We start from the raw sequence: 21,566 nt of genomic DNA, 5'->3' as shown, positions 1-21,566 counted from the left end.
AATTTCTGCAAAAAATGACGCATGCGTCGCAAAACGCAACGTTTTTGCGTGCGTTTTGCTGCGTTTTTGCGTGCGTTGTGCGTTGCGTCGCCGACGCAGCGGCGCACAACGCTAGTGTGAACGTTACCTAACACACATGCAGGCAGGCTGCCCAGTGCTACAAAATGCATGCTGTGTGAACAGAGGCCACAGTTTAGAGCCATCTTGGTCCAACTGTACCCTGCAAGATAAAGTGCAAAAAAACATATCAATGTATATGTTATTGTTAAAAAGACAGGGGAAAATGAACCTCCAAAGAACCAGGGGAGGGTGCAGCAGTCACAAAAATTGATAAAGACATGCACCTACTATACAGTATATAAAAAAAATAATATATTTTTTAAACAATGTGGCCATACAGATAGAGGGCTAGAAGTATGCTAAATAAGCAGCCATCTAGGATAACTATATACACCATGTTCCAAATTATTATGCAAATTGGATTTAAGTGTCACAAAGATTTAATTATTTTGTTTTTCAAATAAACTGATCGATGGTATTGTGTCTCAGGGCTCAATGGATCACTGAAATCAATCTTAAACACATGTGATAATTAGTTTTCCAGGTGATTTTAATTAAAGGAAAACTACTTAAAAATCATGTTCCACATTATTAAGCAGGCCACAGGTTTCAAGCAATATGGGAAGTAAAAAAGATCTATCTGCTGCCGAAAAGCGTTAAATAGTGCAATGCCTTGGACAAGGTATGAAAACATTAGATATTTCACGAAAACGAGTGATCATCATACTGTGAAGAGATTTGTGACTGAAACAGAGCACAGAGTTCATGCACATAAAGGCATAATGAGGAAGGTTTCTGCCAGGCAAGTTCATCGGATTAAGAGAGCAGTTGCTAAAAAGGTATTACAAAGCAGCAAATAGATATATGAAGCTGCTGCTGCCTCTGGAGTTCCTCGAACCTCAGGGTATGTGCACACGTCAGGATTTCTTGCAGAAATTTTCCTGACAAAAACCAGACATTTCTGCCATAAATCCGCATGCGTTTTTTTTCGCATTTTTTGACGCGTTTTTTTGTGCGTTTTTTCCCAAGTGCATAGAATTGCGGAAAAAAACGCAGAAAATCCGCAAAAATAATGAACATGCTCATTTGTTTTACCGCGATGCGTTTTTTTCGCAGAAAAAATCCGCATCCATGTGCACAAAACATGCAGAATGCATTCTAAATGATAGAATGCATAATGCATGCGTTTTAATGAGTTTTTATAGCGTTTTTAGCACGAAAAAAATGCAAAAAAACCTGAACGTGTGCACATAGCCTCAAGGTGTAGGATCCTTCAAAGGCTTGCTTTGGTTCAAAAACCTACTATTTGGCCACCCCTAAACAGTGTTCACAAGCAGAAACGGATGAAATGGGCCCAGACATACATGAAGACTAATTTTCAAACAGTCTTGTTTACTGATGAGTGTCGAGCAACCCTGGATGGTCCAGATGGATGGAGTAGTGGATGGTTGGTGGTTGGCCACCATGTCCCAACAAGGCTGTGACGCCAGCAAGGAGGTAGTGAAGTCATGTTTTGGGCCGGAATCATGGGGAAACAGCTGGTAGGGCCCTTTAAGGTTCCTAAAGGTGTGAAAATGACCTCTGCAAAGTATATAGAGTTTCTGACTGACAACTTTCTTCCATGGTCTAAAAAGTAGAAACGTGCCTTCAGGAGCAAAATCATCTTCATGCATGACAATGCACCATCTCATGCTGCAAAGAATACCTCTCATTGGCTGCTATGGGCATAAAAGGAGATAAACTCATGGTGCGGCCACCATCTTCCCCTGACCTCAACCTTATAGAAAACCTTTGGAGTATCATCAAGCAAAAGATCTATGAGGGTGGGAGGCAGTTCACATCAAAACAGCAGCTCTGGGAGGCTATTCTGACTTCATGCAAAGAAATACAAGCAGAAACTCTCCAAAAACTCACAAGTTCAATGGATGCAAGAATTGTGAAGGTGATATCAAAGAAGGGGTCCTATGTTAACATGTAACTTGGCCTGTTAGGATATTTAGGAGTTAAATAGCTTTTTTGTTCAGTGAATGTGACCTCCTACTGCTGCAAATTCCAGCAAAAGAATATGATGTTATTTTATTCATATATCCTTTCTAGTCCCTTTGTACCACCATGGCACCTTTCCATAGTGTTTTTTTATGTGTCAATCTTCTATAATGCTGTATATCTGCCCCAACCCGACAAGGAAAATAACTTTATAATACTCACCTGCAGGGTGGTCTCGTCCGAGGGGTGTCGTTCTTCTTGGTCTGGCGCCTCCCATATTCTTACGATCCCCGTCCTCCTGCTTGCTTTTTGCGTCGGGACTCTGACCTTTCCTGGCACCTGCGCACTGCCGCACTTTGCTCTGCCCTCAACATGGCAGAGTAGTGCAGCGGCGCAGGAGCGCGGTGCCGAGGAGACGCAACATCCACACGAAGCAAACAGGAGGACGGCATCGCAAGAAGGGAGGCGCCGGACCAGAAGAGCAACACCCAAAGGACCGGCCCACCCCACAGGTGAGTATAATAAAAGTTATTTTTCTTCTCTTACATGTCGGGTTGGGGGCAGATATACAGCATTGTAGAATCCTGTATATCAGCCCTGAAAGGTGATGACTGTCTCTTATCGGCCAAACCTGGTGACAGGTTCACTTTAATTTCAGAATTTTTATCAGACCCATGTACAAGGGTTCGTTTTTTTATTGATTTAGATGGTTCTCTTTTGACCGGATTCCAGTTTAATCTGGTGTTACTTCGCTGTTCCGCCTTTTTAGGTTTAAATGATTTCAAAATTTCTTTACATTCCTTCAGAATAGGTTGTGCAACGCAAACTACCTATTTGGTCTTGGAAGACTTTGTTATAAAAAAAACAAATATGGGGAGATGGTCTTCTGACAGGTTTAAATGTTACATTAGACTATATCTAACAATTTTAACAATTTGTTAATTATATTTTTTAGGTGCCCAGAAGAAAATAGTTTGGATTATTGGTCATTCATTTGTGTTCTAGGCACATGGAAGAGCAGCATCCAGACCTTATGGGAAGAATTTAGCTTTTGATGTTAATCAAACAGAACTGCATTCGTTGGATGTTAGGGGTTTAAGGTGGCCACAATTAGAAGGTTTTACATTTTGGCCTTCACCTGATGTTTTGATCATTTATGCTGGGGGAAATGATGTTGGTCGTCTTAACACATCTGGGCTTCTCTGTCACATGAAGCAGACTTTTCTAAATCTAAAATGGTTCCTCCCAGATTGTTTATTTGTTTCTCGGAGGTTTTCCAACGTTTGTTGTGGTCTGACCATTGTTTCTCATTCATGGAGAGCATCAGGAAAAGGTTGAATAGACGCATGTCTACATTTATGGAGTGTTATAACGGGTTATCATATAGACATATGGATATGGAGGTTTTTTTAGAAGGTTTGTATAAAGTTGATTAAGTACCTTTATCTGACATTGGTCTAGACATTTTTAATTTAGGCTTACAGAACTTTCTTGAGAAGGCGATGTTGTTTGAGAGGTGGGGCACCGGATATAATCTGGTTTTGGCTTTTGGGTCACCCAGCTAATGGTGGGTGGATAGGATTTTAATGTATTCATGTAATTTTTGGTATTTTTTTTATGAAATGTTTGATTAAAATGTATTATTTGAATTTACTTTGGGTAAGCCTATATAAACACTTCCACCTTTATGCCAACTTCAGTTTGTGTCTCATAATTTTTTAATTACATAATATGTAGACTGATAAGTTATAGGCAAGTATGAGCCCATGTGCTATGTGCTGGTTTCCTGCCTGGTGCTGCACAGCCGTCAATACAGAATAGATGCGCAGCTTCAGGGCTCCCTCCGCCTCTTCTGGGACCCGCTAGTGACGGCACGCACGCGATGAGGTCATGGTGTATGCGCCGGCATGTACGTGCTCCACTCACCAAAAGACAGCAGAAGTAAAGCTGCACCTCCAGAAAATCAGCTGAGAGGTAAGTATCTAAAACTTTTTTTATAAAATGATTTAAATGAGTGTGGGGAGGGGGAAGAAAATGAGCATGAATTGAGGATGAGAGGTGGGGTACAGTGAATGATGATGAATTGAAACGGGGTGGGGAGGTGACAGCAAATAATGATTAATTGAGCTGTACAGCAAACGGGGATGAATTGAGACTGAGGGACAGGGTACAGCAAATGGTGATGAATTGAGTATGGGGGTGGAGGAGATTAAATAATGATGAATTGAGACGGGATGGGGTACGGCAAATTATTATAACTTGAGACTGGGGGGGTAAGGAACAGAAAATGGTGATGACGTGAGGGTGGTGGAGAGCAAATGATGATGAATTGAGGGGGGTCCTATCACTGGGCAAGGCTGCACTACAACACATTTTTCTTCATCTGGCGTGGTGTACAGTTGGGGGGAAAAAGTGGGGAATGTGCTGTGGAAGCGGTAATCTAGATAACTGTGTTATTTTCTGCAGAGACCAGTCCTGGCTGTAAGAAGTGATGGCGGTCTGCTCGGGATGAAGAAGAAAAGTGAAAATGAGTATATTCAAATAGAGACATCACTGGTGAGTCAGGGTGTTACCTGTACACTAACACTATACAGCCATTGCCAAAAGTATTGACACCCCTGCAATTCTGTCAGATAATACTCATTTTTTTCCTGAAAATGATTGCACACACAAATTCTTTGGTATTGTTATCTTCATTTAATTTGTCTTAAATGAAAAAACACAAAAGAGAATGAAGCAAAAAGCAAAACATTGGTCATTTCACACAAAACTCCAAAAATGGGCCAGACAAAAGTATTGGCACCCTCAGCCTAATACTTGGTTGCACAACCTTTAGCCAAAATAACTGCGAACAACCGCTTCCGGTAACCATCAATAAGTTTCTTACAAAGCTCTGCTGGAATTTTAGACCATTCTTCTTTGGCAATCTGCTCCAGGTCCCTGATATTTGAAGGGTGCCTTCTCCAAACTGCCATTTTAGATCTCTCCACAGGTGTTCTATTGGAGTCAGGTCTGGACTCATTGCTGGCCACCTTTGAAGGCTCCAGTGCTTTCTCTCAAACCATTTTCTAGTGCTTTTTGAAGTGTGTTGGGTCATTGTCCTGCTGGAAGACCAATGACCTCTGAGGGAGACCCAGCTTTCTCACACTGGGCCCTACATTATGCTGCAAAATTTGTTGGTAGTCTTCAGACTTCATAATACCATGCACACGGTCAAGCAGTCCAGTGCCAGAGGCAGCAAAGCAACCCCAAAACATCAGGGAACCTCCGCCATGTTTGACTGTAGGGACCGTGTTCTTTTCTTTGAATGCCTCTTTTTTTCTCCTGTAAACTCTATGTTGATGCCTTTGCCCAAAAAGCTCTACTTTTGTCTCATCTGACCAGAGAACATTCTTCCAAAACGTTTTAGGCTTTTTCAGGTAAGTTTTGGCAAACTCCAGCCTGGCTTTTTTATGTCTCGGGGTAAGAAGTGGGGTCTTCCTGGGTCTCCTACCATACGGTCCCTTTTCATTCAGACGCCGACGGATAGTACGGGTTGACACTGTTGTACCCTCGGACTGCAGGGCAGCTTGAACTTGTTTTGATGTTAGTCGAGGTTCTTTATCCAATATCCTCACAATCTTGCGTTGAAACCACCTGTCAATTTTTCTTTTTCGTCCACATCTAAGGAGGTTAGCCACAGTGCCATGGGCTTTAAACTTCTTGATAACACTGCGCACAGTAGACACAGGAACATTCAGGTCTTTGGAGATGAACTTGTAGCCTTGAGATTGCTCATGCTTCCTCTGTTGTGAATTCTGTTGTCGGGCTCCCTCCTGTGGTCATGAATGGTACTTCGGCTGGTTCGGTCCATGGACTTTCTCTGGTGGCTGTGGGTGTTTCTGAGTTTCCTTCCACAGGTGACGAGGTTAATTCATTAGCTGCTGCTCTATTTAACTCCACTTAGATCTTTGCTCCATGCCACCTGTCAATGTTCCAGTATTGGTCTAGGGGGACAATGCTTGGTCTGGGGGAAAATGTGTGTAAATGGGTTAGTAACTGGCTTAGTGATAGAAAGCAGAGGGTGGTTATAAATGGTATAGTCTCTAACTGGGTCACTGTGACCAGTGGGGTACCGCAGGGGTCAGTATTGGGACCTGTTCTCTTCAACATATTCATTAATGATCTGGTAGAAGGTTTACACAGTAAAATATCGATATTTGCAGATGATACAAAACTATGTAAAGCAGTTAATACAAGAGAAGATAGTATTCTGCTACAGATGGATCTGGATAAGTTGGAAACTTGGGCTGAAAGGTGGCAGATGAGGTTTAACAATGATAAATGTAAGGTTATACACATGGGAAGAAGGAATCAATATCACCATTACACACTGAACGGGAAACCACTGGGTAAATCTGACAGGGAGAAGGACTTGGGGATCCTAGTTAATGATAAACTTACCTGGAGCAGCCAGTGCCAGGCAGCAGCTGCCAAGGCAAACAGGATCATGGGGTGCATTAAAAGAGGTCTGGATACACATGATGAGAGCATTATACTGCCTCTGTACAAATCCCTAGTTAGACCGCACATGGAGTACTGTGTCCAGTTTTGGGCACCGGTGCTCAGGAAGGATATAATGGAACTAGAGAGAGTACAAAGGAGGGCAACAAAATTAATAAAGGGGATGGGAGAACTACAATACCCAGATAGATTAGCGAAATTAGGATTATTTAGTCTAGAAAAAAGACGACTGAGGGGCGATCTAATAACCATGTATAAGTATATAAGGGGACAATACAAATATCTCGCTGAGGATCTATTTATACCAAGGAAGGTGACGGGCACAAGGGGGCATTCTTTGCGTCTGGAGGAGAGAAGGTTTTTCCACCAACATAGAAGAGGATTCTTTACTGTTAGGGCAGTGAGAATCTGGAATTGCTTGCCTGAGGAGGTGGTGATGGCGAACTCAGTCGAGGGGTTCAAGAGAGTTCTGGATGTCTTCCTGGAGCAGAACAATATTGTATCATACAATTATTAGGTTCTGTAGAAGGACGTAGATCTGGGGATTTATTATGATAGAATATAGGCTGAACTGGATGGACAAATGTCTTTTTTCGGCCTTACTAACTATGTTACTATTTTACTATGTTACTATGTTAGTTCACTCCTGGATTGTTCTTGTGACCTGTCTTCCCAGCAGAAGCCAAGTGACTGCTTGTTTTTCTCTGGTTTGCTATTTTTCTGTCCAGCTTGCTATTTGGATTGTTGTCTTGCTTGCTGGAAGCTCTGGGACGCAGAGGGAGCGCCTCCGCACCGTGAGTCGGTGCGGAGGGTCTTTTTGCACCCTCTGCATGGTCTTTTTGGAGGTTTTTGTGCTGTCCGCAAAGTTACCTTTCCTATCCTCAGTCTGTTCAGTAAGTCGGGCCTCACTTTGCTTAATCTATTTCATCTCTGTGTTTGTATTTTCATCTTTACTCACAGTCATTATATGTGGGGGGCTGCCTTTTCCTTTGGGGAATTTCTCTGAGGCAAGGTAGGCTTTATTTTTCTATCTTTAGGGCTAGCTAGTTCCTTAGGCTGTGCCGAGTTGCATAGGGAGCGTTAGGAGCAATCCACGGCTATTTCTAGTGTGGTTGATAGGATTAGGGATTGCGGTCAGCAGAGTTCCCACGTCCCAGAGCTCGTCCTATATTATCAGTAACTATCAGGTCATTCCGTGTGCTCTTAACCACCAGGTCCATTATTGTCCTGACCACCAGGTCATAACATTCCTCACAATATGGTTTCTCAAGTCCTCAGACAGTTCTTTGGTCTTTCTTTTCTCCATGTTCAATGTGGTACACACAAGGACACAGGACAGAGGTTGAGTCAACTTTAATCCATGTCAACTGGCTGCAAGTGTGATTTAGTTATTGCCAACACCTGTTAGGTGCCACATGTAAGTTACAGGTGCTGTTAATTACACAAATTAGAGAAGGCGGAGCTATGCAAATCATCTCTTTCCACCCCGGTCTAATCCACAGCGCTTGGAACCGCCAAGCATGCAATGCTGCGGATTAGTTTCTAAATTTACACAGCCAACCAATTCCTACCTGTGGACACGTGTTTCGGGCTTTAGGCCCTCATCAGCACAGGGCTGGAATTGGTTGGCTGTATGGAGTGGGGCTCGGTGAGCAAGCGATACATATATGCTAGCCACCTTAGGGAGAGACCCAAGTTGGGCTAAATGTAGCGGGACGAAAGAGACCGAAAAGCCCTCTACTTAAAGGAAATACATAGTGGATGCTTTCCTGAAACGGAAAGTATTTGCAAGCAGCATAATACAAAGAATAGCAGGTTTACCCAGAATCCTTTGCAGTAGGATTCTGGGTAAACCTGCTATTCTTTGTATTATGCTGCTTGCAAATACTTTCCGTTTCAGGAAAGCATCCACTATGTATTTCCTTTAAGTAGAGGGCTTTTCGGTCTCTTTCGTCCCGCTACATTTAGCCCAACTTGGGTCTCTCCCTAAGGTGGCTAGCATATATGTATCGCTTGCTCACCGAGCCCCACTCCATACAGCCAACCAATTCCAGCCCTGTGCTGATGAGGGCCTAAAGCCCGAAACACGTGTCCACAGGTAGGAATTGGTTGGCTGTGTAAATTTAGAAACTAATCCGCAGCATTGCACGCTTGGCGGTTCCAAGCGCTGTGGATTAGACCGGGGTGGAAAGAGATGATTTGCATAGCTCCGCCTACTGCAAAGGATTCTGGGTAAACCTGCTATTCTTTGTATTATGCTGCTTGCAAATACTTTCCGTTTCAGGAAAGCATCCACTATGTATTTCCTTTAAGTAGAGGGCTTTTCGGTCTCTTTCGTCCCGCTACATTTAGCCCAACTTGGGTCTCTCCCTAAGGTGGCTAGCATATATGTACAAATTAGAGAAGCATCACATGATTTTTCGAACAGTGCCAATACTTTTGTCCACCCCCTTTTTTTATGTTTGGTGTGGAATTATATCCAATTTGGCTTTAGGACAATACTTTTTGTGTTTTTTTCATTTAAGACAAATTAAATGAAGATAATAATACCACATGATTTGTGTTTGCAATCATTTTCAGGAAGAAAATGAGTATTATCTGACAGAATTGCAGGGGTGTTATTACTTTTGTCCATGACTGTACATAATATACCATTTAAAAAACCCCTGTGTATAATGTAACTAGTGAGTCAGTGTGTTACCTGTAGACTGACACTATACATTGTAAGGTATATACAGAGCTTTTGTGTTTAAATTCACTGTTGTTTTGGTCATGATGTGGTGGTTAATATGTGGTCTGCACATGGTGTGGTGGCATTTGTACCTTGTATGACGGTCCCCCGAGGAAGCCAACCACGCGAAACGCGCGTCGGGGCCTTTTATTCAGCCTGTTGAGGTCTCTCCCTCCCACATGGGTAAGTACTATTTATGTCTGGACTTATGAGTGAGGTCATTTTAGCCATATTGGGTATAGGCAATTGCGTATATGGGCTCCCCACGCAATTATTTATGGATTGAGGGATGCCTGTCTTACAAACTACGCTTAGTACCAGTACATATGGAGGAATCCTCTCTGGCTTTTTTTGTTTTTTTTGTGTGTTCTTTCCCCTTCCCTCTCGTCATGTGCTTTTGTATTCTGGCTTTCAGCCGTTGTGTACTGTTAATGAGCTTTGTAATAAATAATTGCTTTTGATACTATAAATAAATGACTTGGGCTCTATTTTTACATTTATACCCATGAGAGTATACTCCTGATTCTCTGTAGGTTTCCATGTACCTTGTATGTGGTATTATTCAGTCACTATGTGGTGGTAATATGTGGTCTGGTCATGGTGTGGCGTATTTGTTCCTTATATGTGGTATTAAATCACTATGTGATATGTGATCTGGCCATGGTGTGGCAGTATTTGTGCCTTGTATATGGTATTATTCGGTCACTAACTGGTAGACAATGTGGTCTAGTCTTGGTGTGGCCGTATTGGTGCCTTGTATATGTAATTATTCAGTCACTTAGTGGTGGTAATATGTGGTCCGACAATGGTGTGGCAGAATTTTTGTCCCTTGTATGTGGTATTATTAATCATTTAAAAAAATGTTTATGACACGTTGACTTTAAGAAAAATAAATAAAAAATACCTAAAAAGAGTATTGGATATTTCAAGAAATTTTTAATAGGCTAGAGTAGAGTAGGACCCTGACAAAATAGTGCACCATTTCGTGGTGGCAGGCTGACAAAAATCTTTTGCTAAAACATAAGTTGCTGGCTATGTATGTTATATGGTATTCGATGGGAACTGTTAATGTGTGATTGGGGAGGATGTGGTTCAGAAGTGGAGTATTTCCAGGAGTGGGTGGTGGGACTGTGGAAGATTCGAGGGATGGAGGCGCAGCTGGGGTGGAGCCTGGGCAGAGTCTCAAGGATGACCTGAAATTCCTGGTGGCAGTCCTTGATTCCATGTGGAAAGCAAAGGTGTGGTGCAAAAAGCTGGCCGTGCACATCGTACAGATGGCAATGTATAACGCTTATATGCTGTCACGATCTGCAGGCCAGACTGGTATGTACCTTAAGTTTCAGGAGGTAGTGATTAAGGCCATAATATCTGGAAGTCAAGAAGTGGCAAGGCCCCAGTGTCTCTGGAATGGAAGTTGACTGTATAGTAACGGCAATATTTCACTGGTGAGGTCCCCAATCAGTAAAGATAGGAAGGTCACTGTCATGCCTCAACTCCTGGGTTTGATCCAGTGACCTGTGGCTGTGAGTTGGTTTCCCTCTCTTTTGGACCACAGCTAGTTGTCTCTCTCCAACTGCTGATAATGCTCTTGTCTTTGCTTTGCTGTGTTACTTCTGTGAACGTGTTTTCACTTCCTCATTGGTTTGTCCCATCACATCCTTGGAGGGGTTACTTAAGGTACCGTCACACTCAGCGACGCTGCAGTAATATAGACAATGAGCCGATCGCTGCAGCGTCGCTGTTTAGGTCGCTGTAGAGACGTCATATTCCAAGTTAGATGGATGTTTGGAGTCCCAGCTTCCCAGTGAAGGATTATGTTACTGAAGTTTTTTATATTGCTTCTCTAGTGGTTTACGTGTTCCCCTTCTCAGCACTTTCCTCATGTTGTTACATTCAGGGTCCGGGGGTTTTCACGTATACTAAAGGTCTATTTGGATTCCTTTCTTTTCCACGTCTTTAGCTCTCACCCTCAGGCTGTGTGCACTCTTTTTTTCTTTTGTTCTGCACTGTGTATAGTTGAGGGTGTAGTTATTATTATTATTATTATAGTGCCATTTGTTCCATGGCGCTTTACATGTGAGGAGGGGCATACCTAATAAAAACAGGTACAGTAATCTTGATCAATACAAGTCACAACTGGTACAGGAGGAGAGGGGACCCTGCCCGCGAGGGCTCACAATCTACAAGGGATGGGTGAGGATACAGTAGGTGAGGATAGAGATGGTCGTGCAGTGGTTTGGTCGATCGGTGGTTACTGCAGGTTGTAGGCTTGCTGGAAGAGGTAGGTCTTCAGGTTCTTTTTGAAGGTTTCGATGGTAGGTGAGAGTCTGATATGTTGTGGTAGAGAGTTCCAGAGTAGGGGTGATGCGCGAGAGAAATCTTGTATGCGATTGTGGGAAGAAGAGATAAGAGGGGAGTAGAGAAGGAGATCTTGTGAGGATCGGAGGTTACATGCTGGAAAGTACCAGGAGACGAGGTCACAGATGTATGGAGGAGACAGGTTATGGATGGCTTTGTATGTCCTGGTTAGGCTTTTGTACTGGAGTCTCTGGGTAATGGGGAGCCAGTGAAGGGACTGACAGGGGGGAGAGGCCGGGGAATAACGGGGGGACAGGTGGATTAGTCGGGCAGCTGAGTTTAGAATAGATTGGAGGGGAGTGAGAGTGTTAGAGGGGAGGCCACAGAGCAGGAGGTTACAGTAGTCGAGGTGGGAGATGATGAGGGCATGGACTAGGGTTTTTGCAGATTCTTGGTTTAGGAATGTACGGATCCGTGAAATATTTTTGAGTTGAAGGCGGCAGGAAGTGGAAAGGGCTTGGATATGCGGTTTGAAGGAGAGATCAGTGTCAAGGATTACCCCGAGACAGCGAGCTTGTGGGACTGGGGAGAGTGGGCAGCCGTTTACTGTAATGGATAGGTTCGTTGGGGGGGTCACGTGAGATGGGGAATGACAATGAATACTGCTTTGTCCATGTTAAGTTTTAGAAATCTAGCGGAGAAGGATGAAACAGCGGATAGACATTGAGGGATTCTGGTTAGTAGGGTGGTGATATCTGGTCCAGAGATGTAGATCTGTGTGTCATTAGCATAGAGATGATAATGAAAACCGTGAGATTCTATGAGCTGTCCCAGGCCAAAAGTGTAAATGGAGAAGAAATGGAGTAGTTAGAGACACTCAGAGTCAGCTGACAATGAGTGGAGGTGCCATTGTGTAATTTGAAAGTGCCAACCTCAGAGATCAGGCAGGACAAATCAGGGTCAGCTTAGGGATTTGCCTAGTCTGTATATTAATCTGTGATATGCAGGTTTCACATCTTCTTTGGTTTGTTCATCCCTGTGTGAGTATTAGGGCTCACGGATTCGGCACTTTGAACTTCACAGAGTTGCTGATGGTTGCCATCTTTGCTTCTTCTTATTACACTGTTATTTTCTCTCCTCTGGGCTGTTCTCTGGGTCTTTGGGCCCATAACCTGTTTGCAGCGGATTAATCTCTGTACTGTCCACCCACTCAACAGTGAATATATTCAGAAACAAAGATAACACAGCTTACAACTGGTATTTCATAAAGCTTAGGATCTTACCATCTTGTCTGTCACTTGCAAAGTGAAAGTAAAATGTGCTTCAGCTACACACACAGTAAGCAGGAACTTCCTGTTGTTTTTCTAACAATGTATTATTGGCAATATAATACTATTGCTGGAGACACAAACTCATGCACTATTAAATAATAGTTGCTACCAATCTGGGAAAATCAAGGTTAAAGATGTTGCTGATAAGGCTAGGTTCACATTGTGTTATGGCGATCCGTTTAACGGATCCGTTTGTAAGCAGGACTAACGCAAAGTAATGGACACATTAACGCACCCATAGACTTCCATTAGTATAACGTCAAAATCTGCATGCGTTTGCAATGGTCCGTTAGTATGTGATGCACCAGCGAACGCAGTTAACGGTAGCGTTTGTTCTGCCCTAGAACTCTATTGCAAACGCAGGCAGACGCAATTCTACCAATTTGTACAAATTTTAGCCCTGCGTTGGATTGAGTTCATGGGAGCTTGCTATGGTTATGTCCAATAGTAGAAAGAACACACATCCACACTGCTAATATGTCGAACCCATTGACCGTATGTAACTGCCGGTCTGGCACCTGTGAAAGTTGTTGCGGCTGTGCATATTCTCCACACTCAACCAAAGGGGTGCCGCTTCCAGAAAATACATGTAAAGTCCAATGAAAAAATAGAAAAAAGGTTGGAGCGCACTTACCCTGGTGTGGTAAACATCACTTTATTAGGACATCTGAAAAAACGAACAGCAGGGAGGGACGGGATCAGCTACGGACAACGGCCGTTTCGTGCTTAATGGCACTTCAACAGGTCCAGACGCTGAATGGATCGGGGGAGTATTTTATAGACCCAACTGAGTCCCAAACTCCTCCCCCCCAATACTCAAAACATAAACAATATTATATTTAAAAACAACAAATAATTAAAAACAGCAGACACCATGAACAATAATAAAGACCGAATTCAACATTGAAGATTAACAAGACACAATTTACAAGAAAACCGACATATCGACTTTTTCATTTAGACCAGATGGTCCTGCTGCGTCTGCACACAGGATCCACCTGGCTTCTCTACGCAGTAGAAGGCGGCACAAGTCGCCTTCTCCCTCCGGTAGTGAAACCTGCTCCAAACCAGCGAATCTTAACACCTGGGTATTACCCGCATGGTGAGTACGAACATGGTCTATTAACCTCGGGGCTCCTTCCCTGTTTTTACGGAGTTGAAATGTTCTCTAATGCGGACAAATAAAGGACGGATAGTTTTCCTAATATAAAAGCACCTGCACGGGCAAAAAAGAATATAAACAACGTGAGTGGTCCTGCAGGATATAAAATCCCGCACTGTATGCTGTATATGACCCACTCTGACCCCGTTTCCTGTGCAATGATACTTACAAAAATTGCAGCCCCCGCATTTAAAGTTACCTTTAGGTATACTATCCGTAAGCCAATTATTTCTATTTGTCACAAAACGGTTCCGGACTATACTATCCCTGATGTTTCTACTGCGACGACTGGCGAAAAGGGGTCCCCTCTCCACTATTTCTTTGAGATCATTGTCTTGTCGCAAAATCTGCCAATTTTTGCGTATGACTGTTCTGATGTGATTGTCCAGCGGGCCAAATTTGAAGCTAAATACAAACTTTTTTTCTTGTTTTTTCTTAGGGATGATGGAAGTGTCTGTAGCCACTGCCCTATCATAGGCGGTGCTTAAAACATAAGAGGGATAACCCCGTTTTTTGAATCTATCGATCAAATCTGCTGACTGCTGCGCAAACCCCATAAAGTCACTATTCATTCTCTTTACCCAGAGAAATTGGCTATAAGGCAAAGATCGTTTCATGTAGGGCGGATGGGCACTATTATAGTGTAAAAAAACTATCCGTCCTTTATTTGTCCGCATTAGAGAACATTTCAACTCCGTAAAAACAGGGAAGGGAGCCCCGAGGTTAATAGACCATGTTCGTACTCACCATGCGGGTAATACCCAGGTGTTAAGATTCGCTGGTTTGGAGCAGGTTTCACTACCGGAGGGAGGAGGCGACTTGTGCCGCCTTCTACTGCGTAGAGAAGCCAGGTGGATCCTGCGTGCAGACGCAGCAGGACCATCTGGTCTAAATGAAAAAGTCGATATGTCGGTTTTCTTGTAAATTGTGTCTTGTTAATCTTCAATGTTGAATTCGGTCTTTATTATTGTTCATGGTGTCTGCTGTTTTTAATTATTTGTTGTTTTTAAATATAATATTATTTATGTTTTGAGTATGGGGGGGAGGAGTTTGGGACTCAGTTGGGTCTATAAAACACTCCCCCGATCCATTCAGCGTCTGGACCCGTTGAAGTGCCATTAAGCACGAAACGGCCGTTGTCCGTAGCTGATCCCGTCCCTCCCTGCTGTTCGTTTTTTCAGATGTCCTAATAAAGTGATGTTTACCACACCAGGGTAAGTGCGCTCCAACCTTTTTTCTATTCTTGCTATGGTTATGTACCCATGATATCATCACCTCATGTGACAGGAAATGTGATTTCAGCCATTTAGGTGCCACCAGTCTGCAAACAAACACTGTGTGCACTGTGTGACCTACTGGAGCCAATGTAAGTACTATTTTTATATATGTGTATACATATTTTGTGTGAATTATGTTGTGGCCAAAGTATGTGGACTAAATATATGGTTTTGTATGTACACAGATGTCGAATACTGAGGGATCTACCCGCAGCAGCGTGTCTGCCACCACCTCCTCGGAAACGGTATAGTCATGAAATCTTTACATAAAAAGTTGAATGGCACTCTAGTGTACTGAGGGGTTTCAAGTGCATTTTATGTGAAATCCGCTTTACATTATAGCTCCGCTCAGGCTGGTATTCTACATAGTGTAATCATGTGTCTGTTTAATATTTTAGAATTCATCTGATTCTTCTTCAGAGCCAAAAAAGAAAACCAGGCCACCCCCCAAAAATAAACAGAGCAAAAAGGTAAATGCAAAAAGTGTTGCCTTCTTGACATAAATAGCGATATGAATAGTAACTACCGTATATACTCGAGTATAAGCCGCCCCAAGTATAAGCCGAGACTCCAAATTTTGCCACAACAAACTGGGAAAACTTAATGACTCGAGTATTAGCCAACAATCAACAAAAGCCAACAAATGCAACAGCTACTGGTAAATTTCAAAAATAAAAATAGATACCTATAAAAGTAAAATTAATTGAGACATCAGTAGGTTAAGTGTTTTTGAATATCCATATTGAATCAGGAGCCCCATGTAATGCTCTATACAGTTCATGATGGGCCCCATAAGATGCTCCATACAAAATACACCCCATATAATGCTCCATACAGTTCATGATGGACCCCAGAAGATGCTCCATATTAAAATATGCCCCATATAATGCTGCACAAAGGTTAATAATGGCCCCAGAAGATGCTCCATAGCTTATGCCCCATACAATGCTGTATAAAGGTTGATGGCCCCATAAAATGCACCATAGATTATGCCCCATAAAATGCTCCATAGATTATGCCCCATAAGATGCTCCATAGATTATGCCCCATAAAATACTCCATAGATTATGCCTCATATGCTGCGATTAAAATAAAAAAAAAAATCACATACTCACTTCTCGTCGCTCAGGTCCCCGGCACTTACAATATTCACCGATCCTCCTAGTTCCACCGCTTCACGCCGCTCTGTCTTCCGGCTCTCTGACTGTTCAGGCAGAGGGCGCACAATAAACACATTATCGCGCCCTCTAACATGAACAGGCAGAGGACGCGGAAGACAGAGCGGCGCCCGGCGGTGGAACGGGGTCAGGTGAGTATCGGAATGCTCACCCTCCCGTTATACTCACCTGCTCCTGGCACGGTCCCTGGCAGCGTCTCACTGTGAGATGGTCTCCGTGAGCCGGCAGCTTCTTCCGGTGTTCAGCGGTCATGTACTGCTCATTAAAGTAATGAATATGCGTCCATAGTCATTACTTTAATGAACAGTACCACGTGACCGCTGAACACAGGAAGCGCTGCCCGGAGGTCATCTGAAAATGAGACACTGCCAGGGTCAAAACCTTTCCACCCCAAGTGGATCTTCTGGTAAACGGACAACCCCTTATGTTCACTATGAGCAATTGATGTTTCTTCAGAAAACATTGTCCCAGCGATCGTAAGTTAACAGTAATCTTCTTATAATCTTAATGTGTTTGTGTAAAAGAATTGTGTTAAAAATTGTGTTAAAATAGTGTGTTAAAAAAGTTTGTGTGACAAGATTGTTTGTTAAAAGTGTGTAGTGTGTGTTAATAAAGTGTTTAAAAAAGATGGCTGAAAATATTTTGTGCTACAATTGTGTTAAATTTACATAGTATTTTAATATTATTATTATTTTTTTATAGAACGGTCTGAAGTACAGCTGCGCCTAAAGAGCCAGAGGCGTTAACGGAGTCATCTCTCCAGGAACCAACCCAATAAACGGACACTGAAGATGTGTCTGTTCTGAGCGAGCCACGACCAATGGACAGTAGTACTGTGGCTCCTGTTGTCAGTGCCCAATTGCAAGCACAGCCTGGACGCAAACAATCTGCTTCCAAACAAGTCGATGCAATAATAGTTGATGGAATTCAACGGGTAGAGGATCTGTGTCGCAGCAAACACAGAGAACTAAAGCGGGAAATTAAGGACTTGCAATCTTGAGAATCTGTTTATGCAGTCAATGATTGGAAGCTATTTTTTTTATCTTATGTCCCTTTAGTCCAAAACATACCGCCGCACAAGAATTTACAGTTTCTACAAAGGTTAAATGATCTAGTTGAGGAATTTTTGGGACTTCAGCAACCCACTTCCTCTCGAGCCATTGTACAAAGGAGATGCAGTCGAACCAAGCGACAACACAACTGAGCGGCCAGAGTGACCCTGGTCTGGAAATACAGCAGTCCAACTTTCAGTTGGCCAGACAATACACCCGCGCAGTACCACAATCTGTAAAAGCTAAAATTGATCCAGTCTGCTGTTTGCTATACTCCACGTTTGGATTTTATTCAGTTGTCCAATATAGCCTTTGAAAGTTTAGGTTTTGATTTTACAAGACCTCTATTTGAATACGTTATATCTTAAATCCCTGGTAGTTGACCCCGATGACTGAGTCACACCTGATGAGATTACAATCGACTACAGTTCATTCGCCAGTTGAAATTATGCAAATATGTGATCAATTTGCCCATGATTTTGTAAACGAAGGTAAAGTTCCATGGCAAAACACCCATGTCTGACAATGTAACAGTGTTTCATTATGTTATGATGAAATATGTGAAATGAGTGTAGAATGTGATCTGTGTACTATGTGTATTTTTTGTTCTTTTGGTGTTATGTTCTGTTGTCATATGTAATAAATGTTAGTTATTTTTTAAAACACAAGTAAAGTTTCTAATCTTCATTAGCAAAAACATTTTTTTTATTAACATGTCCTAAATACAATAGTCTTCCCTTCCAAATTTTGGTAGGCAATTCAAAAATGTGATCCCTCTGGGGTTCATGTCACAAAATTGTGCAGGCAGATGCAAGCCTTCACTACACGGTCCACATTTTCAAGTTGAAGTTGCATACACGATAATAAAATCTGAGATTTTTAGGTCAGAATACCAACTGTGCATTCAATATAGCGTCTTCAACATAGTGATAATTAACCCCTTTACCCCCAAGGGTGGTTTGCACGTTAATGACCGGGCCAATTTTTACAATTCTTACCACTGTCCCTTTATGAGGTTATAACTCTGGAACGCTTCAACGGATCCCAGTGATTCTGACATTGTTTTCTCGTTACATATTGTCCTTCATGATAGTGGTAAAATTTCTTTGATATTACCTGCGTTTATTTGTGAAAAAAATGGAAATTTGGCGAAAATGTTGAAAATTTCAATTTTCCAACTTTGAATTTTTATGCAATTAAATCACAGAGATATGTCACACAAAATACTTAATAAGTAATATTTCCCACATGTCTACTTTACATCAGCACAATTTTGGAACCAAATTTTTTTTTTGTTAGGGAGTTATAACGGTTAAAAGTTGACCAGCAATTTCTCATTTTTACAACACCATTTTTTTTTTTAGGGACCACACCTCACTTGAAGTCATTTTGAGGGGTCTATATGATAAAAAATACCCAAGTGTGACACCATTCTAAAAACTGCACCCCTCAAGGTGCTCAAAACCACATTCAAGAAGTTTATTAACCCTTCTGATGCTTCACAGGAATTTTTGGAATGTTTAAATAAAAATAAACATTTAACTTTTTTTCACAAAAATTTTACTTCAGCTCCAATTTGTTTTATTTTACCAAGGGTAACAGGAGAAAATGGACCCCAAAAGTTGTTGTACAATTTGTCCTGAGTACACCGATACCACATATGTAGGGGTAAGCCACTGATTAGGCGCATGACAGAGCTCAGAAGGGAAGGAGCGCCATTTGACTTTTCAATGCAAAATTGACTGGAATCGAGATGGGACACCATGTTGCATTTGGAGAGCCCCTGATGTGTCTAAACATTGAAATCCCCCACAAGTGACACCATTTTGGAAAGTAGACCCCCTAAGGAACTTATCTAGAGGTGTGGTGAGCACTTTGACCCACCAAGTGCTTTACAGATGTTTATAATGCAGGACCGTAAAAATAAAAAATCATTTTTTCCCAAAAATTCTTTTTGCCCCCAATTTTTTATTTTCCCAAGGGTAAGAGAAGAAAGTGGACACCAAAAGTTGTACAATTTGTCCCGACTACGCTGATACCCCATATGTGGGGGGGAACCACTGTTTGGGCGCATGGGAGGGCTCGGAAGGGAAGGAGCGCCATTTGGAATGCAGACTTAGATGGAATGGTCTGCAGGTGTCACATTGCGTTTGCAGAGCCCCTAATGTACCTAAACAGTAGAAACCCCCCACAAGTGAGACCATTTTGGATAGTAGACCCCCTAAGGAACTCATCTAGATGTGTTGTGAGAGCTTCGAACCCCCAAGTGTTTCACTACAGTTTATAACGCAGAGCCGTGAAAATAAAAAATCTTTTTTTTTTCCCACAAAAATTATTTTTTAGCCCCCAGTTTTGTATTTTCCCAAGGGTAACAGGAGAAATTGGACCCCAAAAGTTGTTGTCCTATTTGTCCTGAGTACGCTGATACTCCATTAGGTGGGGTAAACCCCTGTTTGGGCACACGGGAGAGCTCGGAAGGGAAGGAGCACTGTTTTACTTTTTCAACACAGAATTGGCTTGAATTGAGCTCGGACGCCATGTCGCCTTTGGAGAGCCCCTGATGTGCCTAAACAGTGGAAACCCCCCAATTATAACTGAAACTCTAATCCAAACACACCCCTAACCCTAATCCCAACAGTAACCCTAACCACACCTCTAACCCTGACACACCCCTAACCCTAATCCCAACCCTATTCCAACCGTAAATGTAATCTAAACCCTAACCGTAACTTTAGCCCCAACCCTAACCCTGACTTTATCCCCAACCCTAACTGTAGCCTTAACCCTAGCCCTAATGTGAAAATGGAAATAAATAATTTTTTTAAATTTTTCCGTAAATAAGGGGGTGATGAAGGGGGGTTTGATTTACTTTTATAGTGGGTTTTTTAGCGGATTTTTATGATTGGCAGCCGTCACACACTGAAAGATGCTTTTTATTGCAAAAATATATTTTGTGCTACCACATTTTGAGAGCTATAATTTTTCCATATTTTGGTCCACAGAGTCATGTGAGGTCTTGTTTTTTGCGGGAAGAGTTTACGTTTTTATTGGCTACATTTTTGGGCACATGACATTTTTTGATCGCTTTTTATTCCGATTTTTGTGAGGTAGAATGACCAAAAACCATCTATTCATGAATTTCTTTTGGGGAGGCGTTTATACCGTTCCGCGTTTGGTAAAATTGATGAAGCAGTTTTATTCTTCGGGTCAGTACGATTACAGCGACACCTCATTTGTATCATTTTTTATGTTTTGGCGCTTTTATACGATAAAAACTATTTTGTAGAAAAAATAATTATTTTTGCGTCGCTTTATTCTGAGGACTATAACTTTTTTATTTTTTTGCTGATGATGCTGTATGGCGGCTCGTTTTCAGCTGTACCATTGTTATTTATATCTGTCTTTTTGATCGCGTGTTATTCCACTTTTTGTTCGGCGGTATGATAATAAAGCGTTGTTTTTTGCCTCGTTTTTTTTTTCTTACGGTTTACTGAAGGGGTTTAACTAGTGGGCCAGTTTTATAGGTCGGGTCGTTACGGACGTGGTGATACTAAATATGTGTACTTTTATTGTTTTTTTTTAATTTAGATAAAGAAATGTATTTATGGGAATAATATATTTTTATTTTTTTCATTATTTAGGAATTTGTTTTAATTCTTTTTTTACACATTTGGAAAATGTTTTTTTTTTTTTGTCCCGGGGGGGGGGGGGGGGGGGGACATCACAGCACTCTGTCAGATTAGCGATCTGACTTATAGTACTGCAGGCTTACCAAGCGCCTGCTCTGAGCAGGCACTTGGTAAGCCACCTCCCTCCCTGCAGGACCCGGATGCCGCGGCCATATTGGATCCGGGCCTGCTGCAGGGAGGGAGGTAAGGAGATCCTCACAGCAACGCGATCACATCGTGTTGCTGCGGGGGTCTCAGGGAAGCCCGCAGGGAGCCCCCTCCCTGCGCGATGCTTCCCTGCACCGCCGGCACACCGCGAT

The 21,566-nt window shown here is 42.3% G+C and overlaps 1 long non-coding RNA gene across 1 annotated transcript; it reads left to right on the top strand.

The window, feature by feature from the left end:
• Positions 1-4,515: 4,515 nt before the first annotated feature.
• LOC138671189 (uncharacterized) lies at positions 4,516-18,237 on the top strand. Its single transcript, XR_011319438.1, has 5 exons — positions 4,516-4,602; positions 15,374-15,437; positions 15,534-15,593; positions 15,747-15,818; positions 17,229-18,237. It is a non-coding gene; the product is annotated as an uncharacterized lncRNA (long non-coding RNA).
• The last annotated feature ends 3,329 nt before the right edge of the window (positions 18,238-21,566 follow it).

The sequence above is a fragment of the Ranitomeya imitator genome, chromosome 3 (assembly GCF_032444005.1).
Source record: "Ranitomeya imitator isolate aRanImi1 chromosome 3, aRanImi1.pri, whole genome shotgun sequence".
Taxonomy (NCBI): Eukaryota; Metazoa; Chordata; class Amphibia; order Anura; family Dendrobatidae; genus Ranitomeya; species Ranitomeya imitator.
The sequence above is the reverse complement of the archived record's forward strand: the minus strand, read 5'-3'. Positions and strand labels throughout refer to the sequence as shown.